Here is a 14,472-nt window from a genome sequence, read left to right as displayed (position 1 = left end):
CAAAATTATCTCTCGATTTGCTTCCACTGTGGAGGAATTGTGGGAAGAGGGGGACAGAATGAATTAAATGGAAATAATCAAGCTATGGGAAGACATCTCTCATTGACTTTTGACTGTCTGACCACATGACCAAAGCTCAGGGTGAGAAGGGGCGTCAGGTAGCCCTGAATTTACTGCCCGCAATGAATATAACCACATCACCCACAGGATACAGAGAGGTTTATGCATTTGTTGATATGGCCTCAGTTGGAAACAAAAATTTGGAAATCATAGGCTTCAGAGTCGGTAACCAGCAGCAAAAGCTCTCAAATGCCTTTTCTAAGTATTTGTCCAGAGAATATATATATTTTTGTGCTCCTTCGTACCTTCCCATTTCTCTGAGGAAAAAAATGAATGCCACTAGATCATAGTTTGACAAAGGTTAAAACTGCACTATTTACTGAGCATAGGAGCTAATTAAATTTTTCCACCTGACTAAGGCAAGGGAAACCAATAGCTTCCTTTGGTTTCCCATCCCTGGGTCAAGTGGAAAAAAATATCACTGTGAAGGGAAGGGTATGGCACATACACATTTGGGAAGGCATGTTTTCCATGGCTGAAATGAAGACTATCAAAAAAGTAATAAATAAATTCTAAATGCCATCCTTAATTTGACATATGTGGAGGTTGTCTGGCGCGGTAGAAAGAATATGGAATTTGGAATCAGTTGATGTGGGTTCAAGTTCTTGATTTTCCACTTATATCAGAGTAAATAAAACTTTTTTGGTATCAGTTTTGGCTAGGACTTCAAGATAATGATATTAACTTACATTACAAAGTGAGGTATGAGGCCACCATGGAGGACTTGCAAGGAAGTATTCGAAACCAGTTTGGGTCCCTTATCCCCTCAGCCATCAAGAATATAAAAGGGTTGAATAGAGATTAGAAGAAGATTTTTTTTGGAAAGGTGAAACATTTTTCTTTTACCTCAAGCCCAGGGAGAGGGTCTTCAATGGGACCACCAATGAGTTTGACAAGTGTCCCAGTGGATTGATGTCTGAGTCACGCCTGCGACATCAGAAACATAAGAGACTGTCATCTTTTTGCTTTGCTGAGAGAGGAGTGAAAAGACGTTGCTGCAAAGGGGATGACTTGCACTCTCCAAGTTGGTTGGGGCAAAGACTGTAAGTCTCCTTTTGACCATATATTGCCCATGAGTGTGAGAAACCTGATGAGGGTTGTCTTAGATACCAACCAGGAAGGCTGCCTGGAAGGCAAGGTGAACCCAGTGGAGAGTGCTGTTGGGTACCACTGGGCTCAGTTTTATGGGAGAAACCCAGTATTGGGAGGGTCTCTGAAGAATGCACAAAAGTGCCCCTCAAAATGAAGAGTCAGTTGTATATAGCTGCCAATCCTAGGAAGCACTGGTGTCAACTCCACTAATGGTGGCAGATGGGGTATGATTGCTAGAGAAGGCTCACAGGACCCCAAATGTCAGTGCTTACCAATCTGCAGGTTATTGCAGGAAAAGGATAAAATACAGCATCAGCATTAAAGCAAGGACACACATCTCAGACAAAGACTGTCTCACAGCAAGGAGTCAGGAGACAGCAGGTGCAAGCTCCAAGTGTCTTCCTGCTGCAAGGGCTATGGCTGGAGGCACTTGCTCCCTCAGAGCAGGAACCCCTGATGTGTGCACAGAATACTTAGGATCCGGGGAGCCCAGAGTAGGGTCTCAGCCACAGCTTCTTACACTCTGCTGCTCATCTGGGTGTATTTTGCTATGCAACCAGCCCCAGTGGCTGAGCTTTTGGGGAGGGCTCACCAAGACCAGGTGCAAATCATCAACCTTGCTGTTATCGATAAGCAATGCTGACAAGCTGGTACAAATCACCCCCAAACTCCTCAGACACATGGTTATAAAGTGACACTATCAATCATGACCTGACGAGCAGTCAGTGCCATACTGGCACATTTCTTATTTGAGTAAAACAGCTCAGGCTGAGTCCAGGGTTGCTGGAATTACCCTTCATAGTGCACCAACTCATGACGTATCTGTCTAGTAAGAACACATCTGCCCTTACTTGTCCCTGCACTCCAAGCCTCCAAGAGCTGGACGCGGCCTAGAGAATGGAGGAGGATAATAGAAGCTCAAGATGAAGAAATAGAAAAGGAGTTGACCACTTCTTTTTCGTCTCAAAATGTTTCTGACAGGACAAAGATTTCATTTTAACTGGAGTTGAATTTTGTGACTATTACGTAGGACTAAATATTTTAATTATTGAACTGAGACTGCATTCCTGACCACAAGTAGCTGGAAAACTTTTCTTTTGCTGAGGAAGATTCACCCTGAGCTAACATCTGTGCCAATCTTCTTCTGTTTTGTATGTGGGTCACTGCCATAGCACGGCTGCTGATGAGTGGTGTAGGTCTGCATCCAGGAACTGAACATAGGCTGCCGAAATGGAGCACACTGAATTTTACCACTAGGCCACAGGGCCGGCCCCTGGAAAGCTTTTTTTTATTGGTGATGATTGACCATAAAACCATGAGACTTGCCTTAAATTTCACCTAGTGGGCAGGGGAAAAATTTGACCCACAGAATAGGTTTGAATAGGTAGGAGGAGAAAATGATCAAGCCGTTTATTGATCACAGGAATTTGATTCTTTTAATATATTGCTTATACGAGAACATCAAAGGTAAAATTGGACAAGTGCTAAGGAATGTCCAAGAAAAATTAGAGACGTTAAATAAGCAAATAGATGATAAGTAAAAGTCTCCCTTTCCTACCCAAAACCTAACTAGAAATAAGCACGGGAATATTTTCCCTTTCCTAATAAAGCAAGATGTTCGCATACATCATTTGGCTTTGTGATGAAGGGAAAGGGACTAAGATATCAGTTTAATGATTTGCAGGATCCCGGTTTGCAGGATTAAGAGATATCTTGAATGGCTGGGAAGATTGCAGGGCTGACATGTGAAACATGCTCTTCTAGGCCATTAAAGGCAAAACAGCAGCTCCTTTTCCCAGTACCCCTTGCAGTTCCTTTGGGGCCATGTGACTGGGTTCTGGCCACCTGACGAGGGCAGAAGTGCTCTAAGCCACCTGCAGACCTGGGTCTTAAAAGCCAGGTGGGCTCCCCGGATATCTCTTTCTCTGCTACTGTGATGTTTAAAGGTCATGTTTTCCAGATGGAGACAAGACAGAGGAAGTTCTCCTGACCTATATAGGGCGTTGCGTGAGCAAGTTCGGCCATAGAAATGTTGGGTTAAATTGCAGGTTAAACTATCCTGACTAATAGATGGGAAAAGAACTGCGAAAAAAGGAAAGGGCAGGAACATGAAGCAGTTTCCACAAACCAAGGGCTAAGGGTGGAATCAATATTTCTTTTTGATCAATATTTGTTGAAGAGAACAGGGAATAGGGAAAGAAAGAAGAAGTGACATTAATTCTACCTTGTGGTTGCATTAAAAAAACTTTTAAAAAGGAATAACATATATACAGAAATGTGCAAAAATCATACAGTTTTCACAAACTGAACATGCCTATTTAACTAGCACATGAATAAAAAAAAAAGAAACCCCAGAGTATTAGCAGGATCCCAGAAGCTCTCTTCCCTGCCTTTTTCAGTCACAAGTGCACGGAGTACCCACCCTCCCGACTTCAAACGCTGTGGCTACACCTTGACCTCTAGTTGACCACGTGGTTAAAAAAGAATCTCACTTCCCAGTCCCACTTAAGTTTCCATATTACCCAGGAACTCTGGGCTACTTGAAATTCCTTAATTTTGTAGTTTTCATAACTAGTAGGAAAAAATAAGTTAAGACAATGAGGAATTGAATGAAACAACTATCAAACTGATTTTAATTCTTAGTGGATTTAATTTTAATTTATTTTCCTTGAATAAATATGATATATTTTTGTATGTTCATAAAAATGTATAAAATTAGTTATGTATGTTACCAAAAAGGACATCTTATTACATTTTTAAAGGTCGAGACTTTACAAGGCAAGTTGTATGGTCATAATCCAATACAGTTAAAAAATAACACTGGAATGTAACCAAAATATTGCTACATGGAGAATAAGAATAAACAGAAAACACTTGGTACTATCAAAAATCAAAACTGAATTTACAATCTATTTAAAAGCAATGGAAATAATGCTTTTACTAAAACCTTAAGTCACTGCAAAAGCTATTCTTATAGAAAAATTCATAGTCTTAAATATCTTTATTATTATAGAAGAAAGACTAAAAATAAACATATTACCTATCTTGAAAAATAATGCAATAAACCAAAACAAACTAGGAAGTGAAGATTACCATATTTTGTTGATTCTAAGGCCCAGTTTATTTTTTATTTTGACGTCTCTGAAATCGGAATGTGTCCTCAATTTCTGTTGGCCATGTAGCAGCGTGACCTCGTTCTTATTGCCTGTGCATGTAAGAACGTGGCTGTTCTTCCTGGTGTCATGATTGAAATCCCTTCACGTGTCAGTCAAAAAACTATTTAAGCACTAGCTGAGGAAGGGATGTGAGTACTGACTGATGTAAGAAATATTTTGAATGACATTTCCAGTAACAGAGAACTAGCATTGTAACTTGCAGAATAAGTATCAGCAATTTGGAAGAACATCTTGGAAACAATAGTGGAACACTCTGAAGAAATGCTGTGTCACCAGCACAGAGGACAATATTGTGTGGAAAACTTGGAATATTGATAATTGAGTCGATGGTGATTTAAAAGCGCTGGACTCTTAATGAGAAGACATTTTAGAAATACCGTATGCCATTTTATATTTTTCATTTATGGATGCACAAGAGAAATATGATTAAAATTTGTGCCTAAATAAATCTAAAAGAGCTCTTCCAATGAGTACAAAATAAGCATTCTAAATGATAAGAAGGCCTTATGTCTCAGATTATGTGAAGTTATTTTGTTTTTCTTTGAGGTATCCAAAATAACAATGAAATGTGGTCATACAGCCAAAAGCTAAAGTTAATGAAATAGAAAACTAAAAGAGTAGAATATATAAATAAATATAAAACTAGATTTTTGAAAAGATTAATAATGTATACATAAACTCTTCCTGAACCTGATTAAGGAAAAATTGTGAGAGCAAAAATATACAAGATTAGGTGTAAGAAAAGAGACAAAACTACAGTGAATGCAGATTAAAATAATAAGAAAATATTACATGCAACCAATCGGCAACCTATTTGAAAATCAAGAAGGGGGTTGGCAAACCTTTTTTGCAGAGGGCCATGTAGTAAATATTTTAGGCTTTGTGAGCCAACGGGCGAATTGAGGATATTATGTAGGTATTTAATTAACCATTTAAAATTTAACCATTTAAAAATTTATAAACCATTCTTAGCTCAATGGCTGTAGAAAAATAAGTGGTGGATTAGACTTGGCCCAGGAGTCATTGTTTGCTGACCTGATCTAGAAGAAAATGATAATTTCTTCTTGGTGGATAATTTGAACAGAACAATTACTGTGGAAGAAATTAGAAAGGCACTTAAGATCTGCTAATATAAAAGATACCAGGATCAGATTTCACAGTTGGCTAATATTTAACCTTTAAAGGACAAATAATGTGAAGCTTATTTCATATCGTAGAAAACTCTTACACATCATAGAAAAGAGATGGAAATCTCCCAGATTCATTTAACGAAGCCAGCATAAGGTCAATTTCAAACTCATTTGTTGAACAAATAGTATACAAAACATATAGATCAACATTACTTAGGGGTATAACTGCGGAAATTAAAAACGAAATATTAGCTAAAGAATACAGCAACGTATCAAGTGAATGGCATATTACAATCAAGTAGGAAAGGCAAACGTGATTGGATATCAGGAAATTTGTCAACATAATTTATCATGGCAATGAATTAAGAGAAAAGCTACATGATCAGACCAATAAATGCTGAAAAAGCATTTGATAGAAAAAACAAACACAAATCCCAGGGGTTATTCCTACCAAAAAACTCTAAATAAAAGGCAATCAAAGAAAGCTATTTAAATATGATTAAGACTATTTTTGAAAACAAAATAGGAAACATCGTTGTAAGTACTGAAATGATAAAGCCAAGTCAATGAAATTCAGAAATGAGATGTCAACTATTACTTTTATTGTTCAATATTATTCTGGAGGTTCTATTGAATATACTAAGACAAAATAATAATAAAATAATATGTATAAGCATTGGAGAAAAAAGAGCTAAACTAATCATATGATTCTACACCTATAAAAACCAAGAAACTCTAGTTTAAAAAATTTCTAGAACAAATAAGAAAATTTGGTGATGTTGGACACAAGCTTTTCTTTATTATAGAAATAAGAACCTAGAAATGGAAATGGGAAAACATTCCATTTATAATGCCAACAAAAATTTTAAAATATGGAAAAGAAAAGTACAGAATGTATTTGAAGTAAAAGATAATACGAGATGAAAGGATGTAAATCAACATCCAAATAAATGGAAAACTTATCATGTTCTTGGATGGAAGAGTTAATATCATATAAAATCAATTATGTCACTATTAATATATCAATGCAATCCCAATTAGAATTTCAATGAGGGCTTTTGGGGGGATAATTGATTATGATGATCCTGAATTTCATATAGAAGGAAAAAAAGGCCTTGAACATCCAGTGAAAGTATAAAAAGAAGCATAGTGAGGCTGCATCTGCTTTACTAGGTATGAAAACACTAAAAAGCCGCCATAATAAATCAGTATGATACAGGCATGGAGATAGCTATATAGATCAGAACACAGATGGACAATTCAGAAATAGATTCCTTTTCATATGAGAATTTTATATATGAAAATGTGGTATTTCGATTCAATGGAAGAAGACCCATTTATTTAATAAACAATGTGAGCGCTACAGGCTATCCATCTGGAAGAAAATTAAAGAGGACTCGTATCCAGTATCGTGTATAAAAATATATTCCAAATAGATTAAAGAAATGAGACTTGTAAGGGTCTCTTTAAACTGATGGATCTCATATTTTGAAACTCTACTTTGGTGACCACCTCTGGAGCCACCCTGTCCAAAATCCTCACAGGATGAAGGGGGAGCCGGAAGGGCAGAAGACACGGGCCAGCCTAACGTGCCCAGCTGCAAGGAAGCTGGAGGTGAAGGTTTTCAACACAATGAAGAAAGACAAGGAGAATGGATGTTGAGTAGGCAACTGGTGGTGTCTGCTAAAGAAAGCCAGTTAGAGAGAGAGAGTTTATGTTGGTGTATTTGCACTGTCAGCTGGGATCAGTTGCTGTTACAAGACCGGATGGCTTCGCCTTGCTTTGCTTAGCTTTGGCAGCTGGCCAGGCCTTTACTGTGGTACCTGCAGCTGCCCCCAGAAGGACAGGAAGACTGACTTCGATTTCATGTTCTGAGGGGGAAAGAGTCCAAATATCACGTCTAGGAACCCCCCAAACTTTCTAGAACAGCTCTTTCACAGGAAGGAAAAGAAATGTATTACTGCTGCCTCTTTCCTCCTACTTAAGTACTTTGAAAAAAAGGAGGAGGAAAGCCAGAAAACTAAGCGAAGGCTGACTCCTTTCTTAACTCACTTTTGAGGGATACCAGAGACAGGTGTGGGGGTCATTCACCATTTCCCCAGCAGCCTGCAGAGGAGGTCCCTTGGGTGGGGGTGCCTGGAAGTGAGCAGTTAACCCCTTGGATAGTTGCTGTTGAGAGAGGTCCTAGTCCCAGGTCTTCTGGATCTGATCCTGAGAGACAGCCAGGCCCACGTGTCACCTGCAGCAGTGGGCATGGGGAGGAAAGAAGATGAGAGGCTGGCTGAGCAACAGAGCCTGAGAGAGGCTCATCCACTGCCCTCTCAGGCCTGGGGGCTGCTGGGAGAGCAGCTGACCTGAACCAGAGGCCCAGAGGGAGGAAAGGAGCACTCCGCCATGCTGGTCGGGGATTGAAGGGCACTTGAGCTTGGATTCTAAGGCGAGGCATTGTTGCAGCCACAGAAAACCATCTGAAGGACTGAGAGGTGCTGAGAGGATGGTTATCTCCCCAAATGCCAGCTAACCCTGCCCCAGACCAGAGAGATGTGTATTTAAGGGCTGTAAGTGAGGACAGAGACAAAGCCCATCCAGAACTTCAAGGCCACTGTCGGTTCTCTGGCTAAGAAAGGGCCTTGGTGGGGCCTGTGTCCCCGGATAGTGACAAAAAGGCGCAGCACGGACACGATAACCCCCCATGTCTGGCTCTCACCAACCATGCCAGCTCCAAGAGCTTCCCAAGCATAAAGTAGTCAGGGCTGACCTCCCCTCAGGAAAGGTGTCTGCGGATAGGAGTGTGGTTTTGGAGTCAGGTAGACCTGGGCTTGAATCCTAAGTGATCCACTTACCAGCTGTCTGATCTCAGGCAGGGGCCAAGCCCTCTGAGCCTCAGTGTTCTTGCTGTTGGGAGTGGAGTTGGGGGGGTGGTGGGGAGTCCACAGGAATGAATTAGAAAGCACTCGCACAGTCTGGCCTAATCAACGCGAATTTTCTTCATTTTCTCCGAGGAAGCAAGGGTGGCTTTCCACAGCATCCTGGAGGTCCATTTTCCTCTAGTCAGGCTTACCTGCCTCTGGTGGGTGGGTGAGTGTGGCTTAGTGAGCTCTATCTCAAAGTACGTTGTTACCCGCTGCTTTATCTAACCTCTTTACTGTTGTACCGTTTGCCTAGAATAACGCCCAGCACACAGTAGGTGCTCAATAAAATTGTTCAATGAATGAATTTGTCTCTTTTATCCTTAGACTACTTTGAGTGAAACCCTAAAAATTCCATAAATTTTTTCACCTGGATAATTATTGTCACCTGGAGAGCCATCTCCCTTTCTCAGTTTATAGTTTTTCAGAAAGAACTGCCACATTCTGGGGTCAGTACCAGGTCTCAGAACTCATATCACATTACATGTATTAATACCTACTCAACTCAAAGCCCACATTAAAAAAAATATTTTGCTGTAAAATAAGAAAACGAGTTCTGTGTGCTGCTTTAGAAACTACTGGAAAGTGACTTAGTTGACAATTTGCTGGGATTTCTTGGCAATCGTCATGCTACTCAGGAGTTTCTGCAAGGTGAGCAAATCTGACTCACAGATGGTTTTCAGAGGTGATGGAATTTTTATGAACACTAAACTGAACAATTAATGAGGTTAAAATAATGTTGTGTTTTGGCAATAAACATTTATTAATTTATATTTTGCTGGTTTCTTTTCACATTTGGGAGTCAGTGATTTCATATTCTGGCCTTAAACATTTTTGTAGGTCCCTGAAGAACTCATATGCTGTGGACACTGGGCCTAGAGTGCCTGATGGAGAAAATAGTCTCATACGATTATAGACTCGGCACATCTGTAATTTATTCTTCTCTAGAGTGGGTCTCAGTGGAAAAGGGAAAGGACATTTCAGGAGCCGGTCTTCTAGCTCTGGCCTCTTCTCCATTCAGCCCTGATTCTCCTTTGAGGGTCTTACCCTCTACCTACCTCCTTTTGGTTTTCACGCTCTGCACTGAAACCTGCCAACTACATCACCTGCCTTCAAGGCCACAATTCCTGGCTAATCAGGCCATTGATCTGCATTATTAAATTCTTGCAATGATGAGCTGAGTCCTTCATTTTTGTATTTCCTTAAAAAGGAAGGTTAGCCAATGTGAGTTGAAGGTAAGAAAGAGTGGATGAATTCCCTTCCCAGGTACCATGGTGGTCTACAGTGGCCTTTCCACCTATCTGGAAATCCCCTCAGTATCTCTCCTCCTCATTCTGGCAATAGCCTCCAGTCTTCTCCCTATTCAGAGAGTGGACAATGGAATGAGGGGAAAGGAATGGAGAGCAAATATCTGAGACCTGATGATCCTTCTGCCTTATTAGACTTGCTGCTCACGCTGTAGTCTGAGGATAAGCAGCAGCTGCACCACCTGGGGCTTGTTTGAAATGCAGAGCCTCAGGCTCCACCCCAGACCTGCCGAGTCAGAAGCTGTGTTGTAACAAAGCCTCTTCTCGGTAAAGTTGCGTGAACATTAAGGTTTGAGAAGCCCTGTACCAGACTTCACCACCTGGCTGTCCGCTAGGCACTCAGCTCCGCTGGTCTGAATCTAAATGGATCATCTGCCCTCACAACTTGTCCCACTCCTGAGGTTCCTCTTCCTCTGGGTTTCTGGGGCAACTTAAATATAATTTCATCATAGGACTTGTTTATTGTCTACTATGTTGGATTTTTACTGCTTTCTCTCAATTAGATTATAAGTTTCTTGAAGACAGGTATTATGTCCACTCTTCTTCTATCACCAGCAGCTTCCACGGAGCCTAAAACAAGAGTTGACTTCTCTAGACCTCGGTTTTCTCAGCTGTAACGTGCGGGGGCTGGGCTTCATCTCAAAGACTCCTCCCAACTTTAATGTTCAGTGACTCTATGATGCACCTGAAAGAAGCAGAACTGCAAGGTTGAGAAGCACCTTGAAAGTCACCTAACTGAACAGCCTCCTCCCACCATCTGGCCTCATGATACCCTTGCTAAAGCGCAAGCCCCTTTAGCCATGTGCACATCAAATGACTGTCTGACTTAAGCATAGACATCTCAAGTGACAGAGAATTTAGGACCTCTGCAGTCAGTATATTCCATTTCCAGAAGGCTCTACATTTTTAGAAACTTATCTTGTATTTTTGAGACTTCGTAGTTGAGTTAAAAGAGAATGGATATTGGAATAAGATAGAATTGGTTTCCAGTTCCATAAGAGCCAATAATTAACTGAGTTAAGTGAGTTGGATAGACTCTAAGAGGGACCCCGTGACCTCTGCCTCCTGGTGTTTATACCCTTGTGTAATTCTCTTCCCTTAAGTGTAGGTGAGTCCTGTGACTTACTTCTAACCAATAGAATGTGGTGAAGGTAATGGGTTGTCACTCATCAGATTACATTACTCTATGTCCCTCCCATAGTTGTGTTATATAAGACTCCATGTCCCTAGCAGACTGTCTTGCTTTAAAGCCAATGCTGGCTTTAAAGAAGCAAGCTGTCGTGTATTTTATAGCCACAAGGACATAAATTCTGCCATCAACCTGAGGGAGCTTGGAAGTGGAACCTTCTCTAGTCAAGCTTCCAGATGAGAACTCACTTGATTGACACCTTGATTTCGGCTTTGCAGAGGACCCAGCTAAGCCGTTCCTGGCCTCCTGACTCTCAGAAACTGTGCAATAATAAATGTGTGTTGCTTTAAGCTGCTATTTGTGTTTCAAGATGTGTAGAAGAGAAAGTGGCCTCATGGCAATAGTGGGGAGGTGGGAGTGTATCAGTTACATGACTTTGGGTGCAAGTAATAGAAAATCCAACTACTAACAATGGATTGAATAATAAAGACATTTAGTATGTTGCATAACCAGAAACCAGTCTTTAGGCTTCGTTAAGAAAGTGGTTCAGTGATGTTATCAAGGACTTAGGTCGTCTCTATCCTCCTTCTCTGCCATCTTCAGTGTGTGTCTTGTCCTTCAGTTAGCCTCCTCCTGGTTGCACGATGGCCACAGTAGCTCCAGGGATCACCAAGCCCAGAGGTGAAAAAGACACCTTTCTTTTCTTCTCATGCATCTTTGTTTTTTAAGATTCCAGAAGTCTTCCCCACCCTCCCACTCCCATCCTTTCATATCTCATTGGTCAGAACTGGGTTACATGCCACCCCTAGAACAATCAATGGGAAAGAGAAGAGATCAGCATGTTGGGATTGATTAATGAAGATTCTCTGGGGAGGAGAAGAACCAATTCTCCTCTGAAGCGCAAGGCCCCCTAAGCCTTGAATCAACTCAGGGTTCTGTTAGCATGGAAAACACATAGGGGTTTCACCAACCAATACCATCTGCTATGGGGGGTGATACCTGTGGGTACTCAGACCTATCTCCGTTTCAAATCAAAGTCTGAAAGTGGCTACTATCTCAAGAAATGTGGACCCACACTTCACAAATTCTGAAGCACTTTAAAGGGTAGTTATGTGTTTTCTTGGGGTGAAGGTTATTCTGGACATATATTGCATCAAACCGAAGAAACTGCAGTGTATAAGATTTGCCATTACTTTATGAACCTCTAAGATAAAAAAGTCATTTTAAACTCTGACACAATGTCTTAACAGTAGTCATGCATGGCCCTTGAGTCTGTAATATTGCCCCTTGCTGCTCTGAGATTTCTTTCATCTCTTCTGAGGGATTCAGCAATTACTCTTGCTTTCAATTGCATTGCTTGATGTGGGGCGAATATAACTGCTTCATTTCTTGTGGATTTCTTTTTTTAGGTCTTGAAAGCAGTTGGTTGTTGATTTGTGAGAAAGTGTGGAATTGTAGTTGTTCCTGTAACAACAATTGTTTGCTTCGCAAATGTCAAATTCTCACCCCACTCCCCTGTTTCTTCTTGCATACACAATAGCTCATTGTTTGAGTGCCAAAATATAGGATAATCTTTTGTGGGCTTTTTAAATGGCATTGAACCTCAACACACATCATTGCAACCATATTGAACTCAGCTGAAGCAATGACAATAAGAGCAGCTGTGACCAAGTTTTGCAGGCAGAGGCAATGACAACTGTACCATAATTGCCTTGATTCTAAGGCACATTTTGATTTTAAAGATGTTAAAATGTGGAGGAAAACAGGCATGTCTTGGAATTGATGAAATATGGTGCATCTAAATAGCGCAATAGTCTGTGTCTTGATCAAAACTATCGACGGCTTCACGTCCCTCAGTGATGCCCGAGAGAGCACGGGTGCTGTGTGCACTGATGGCACAGGGAGGGCTGGTCAGTCGTGGCCTGAACGGTCCTAATCAGATCAGAGAGACGTGAAGCAGGGCTCTTTGCTGAGTTAGCTGTTCAACATGAGTGGTCACCACCTGGGCTTGTGATTTTCTTATCTCTAATTGGACAAATGCTTGTGTCGTCTGTCACTTCCTGCACTTGTTTTCTGCTTCACTCCACGCTTCACCAAGGCAATGAGATGCTGCTGGAAAGGAAGAGGCGTGTGTGTGTGTGTGTGTGTGTGTGTGTGTGTGTGTGAGCTCGAGAGAGAGAGAGAGAGAGAGAGAGAGAGAGAGAGGGAGAGACAGAGACAGAGACAGAGACAGAGACAGAGACAGAGAAATAGAGGAAGAGAGAGAGGGAGGGAGGAACAGAGAGTGAGAGAGTGAGAGAGCGAGAGAGCGAGAGATTTCCAGTCGAGTTTAGTTAAGAAAAACACTCACCTTTAAAAAAATTGGTATCCGAAATGATGGGATCCAGTCAGCCGTATGAAATCAAAGAGGACACCACCAGCCTGGGTGGGCCTCTGTGGAAGGGACTCATTGGTCCAGTTCCCCTCAAGGACCCTCTTTGAGATGAGATCAGGCTCTGGCTGGGCCTGCGTGTGAACGCTGCAAATCGTGGGAAACAAACCAGGCCCGAGACCAGACGACCCCATGGAGATACAGATTTCCAGGGGAAATGTGAGAACCGTCTTGCCTGATGTCAAGCAAGCAAAAGGCACTTGCTTTTTTGATGATTGGCTCTTTTGGCAAAGTTCCACTCTGCCTTGAAGTTTTTTGCTCTTCAGCATCTCAGTCCCTGGCCCCCGCCCTGTGTAATTCTTTGCCATGTGGCCTGAACTGCACTCAGCTGTCAGCGTGTGCCTGTCAGATGCAGACAGGAAGGACTGGACTAACCAACATCTGCTCTGCACGGTGCCCTGTGCCCCTAGCACAGGCAGGCTGGGGCTGAGCTGGTTTCTGACGTGATTTTTGTAAACCACATCTTTCTTCCTGCTTTTCCTAGCCCCCAAATCATCGATTCCTCTTCTAATGTTTGTATTCTAAAATTTCACCTCTTGTCTTGGTAAAGAGCAGAGTAAAAGAAAAGCTCTTTCTCTTCTGCAGATAGTATGTGGTGTTAGATCATCGCACATCAGTGAAAGGTTTGTGCTCTGTAATCCCATAGAACCAGGTTAAAAACTTGGCTCCTTCGCTTACTGCATATTACGCCAGGGCAAGTCTGCTAACCTCTCTAAATCTAGGTTCGCTTATCTGAGAAATGAAGATAACGATGGGAGACACCTCCCCGATTGTTTAAGAATGAAATGAGCTCACTCACGCAGTCATGCACTGCCTAGCACCTGCTAAGTGTTCAATAAATAGTAGTCAGCGCTGGTATATTTATACATTTGAGGGGTTTCAAGTTCCTTATGAGTCTTTATAGATTCCATCACTGTCAACACATGTGTTCCCAGAGGGAGGATTCTGGCGTTGACCACGTTCTCATCTCACAAACACGCTTTCTGCAGGCAATCGCATCTACCTCCATCCTGTATCTCCAGTTTTGTGTTTCTACTGCTGGCCAAGCCTCTCTACCCAGACCCAGATTTACAAATTCACCTGCTGACAGGACCAGGTCGCAACTAACACTAAAACTGAACTCACTGTCGTCTCCCCAAAGGCACTTTTCCCCCGGGGTTTCTCTCTCACCACCATCC

Source organism: Ceratotherium simum, chromosome 5 (genome assembly GCF_057802395.1).
Source record: "Ceratotherium simum simum isolate JZ-2026a chromosome 5, ASM5780239v1, whole genome shotgun sequence".
Classification (NCBI taxonomy): domain Eukaryota; kingdom Metazoa; phylum Chordata; class Mammalia; order Perissodactyla; family Rhinocerotidae; genus Ceratotherium; species Ceratotherium simum.
The sequence above is the reverse complement of the archived record's forward strand: the minus strand, read 5'-3'. Positions refer to the sequence as shown.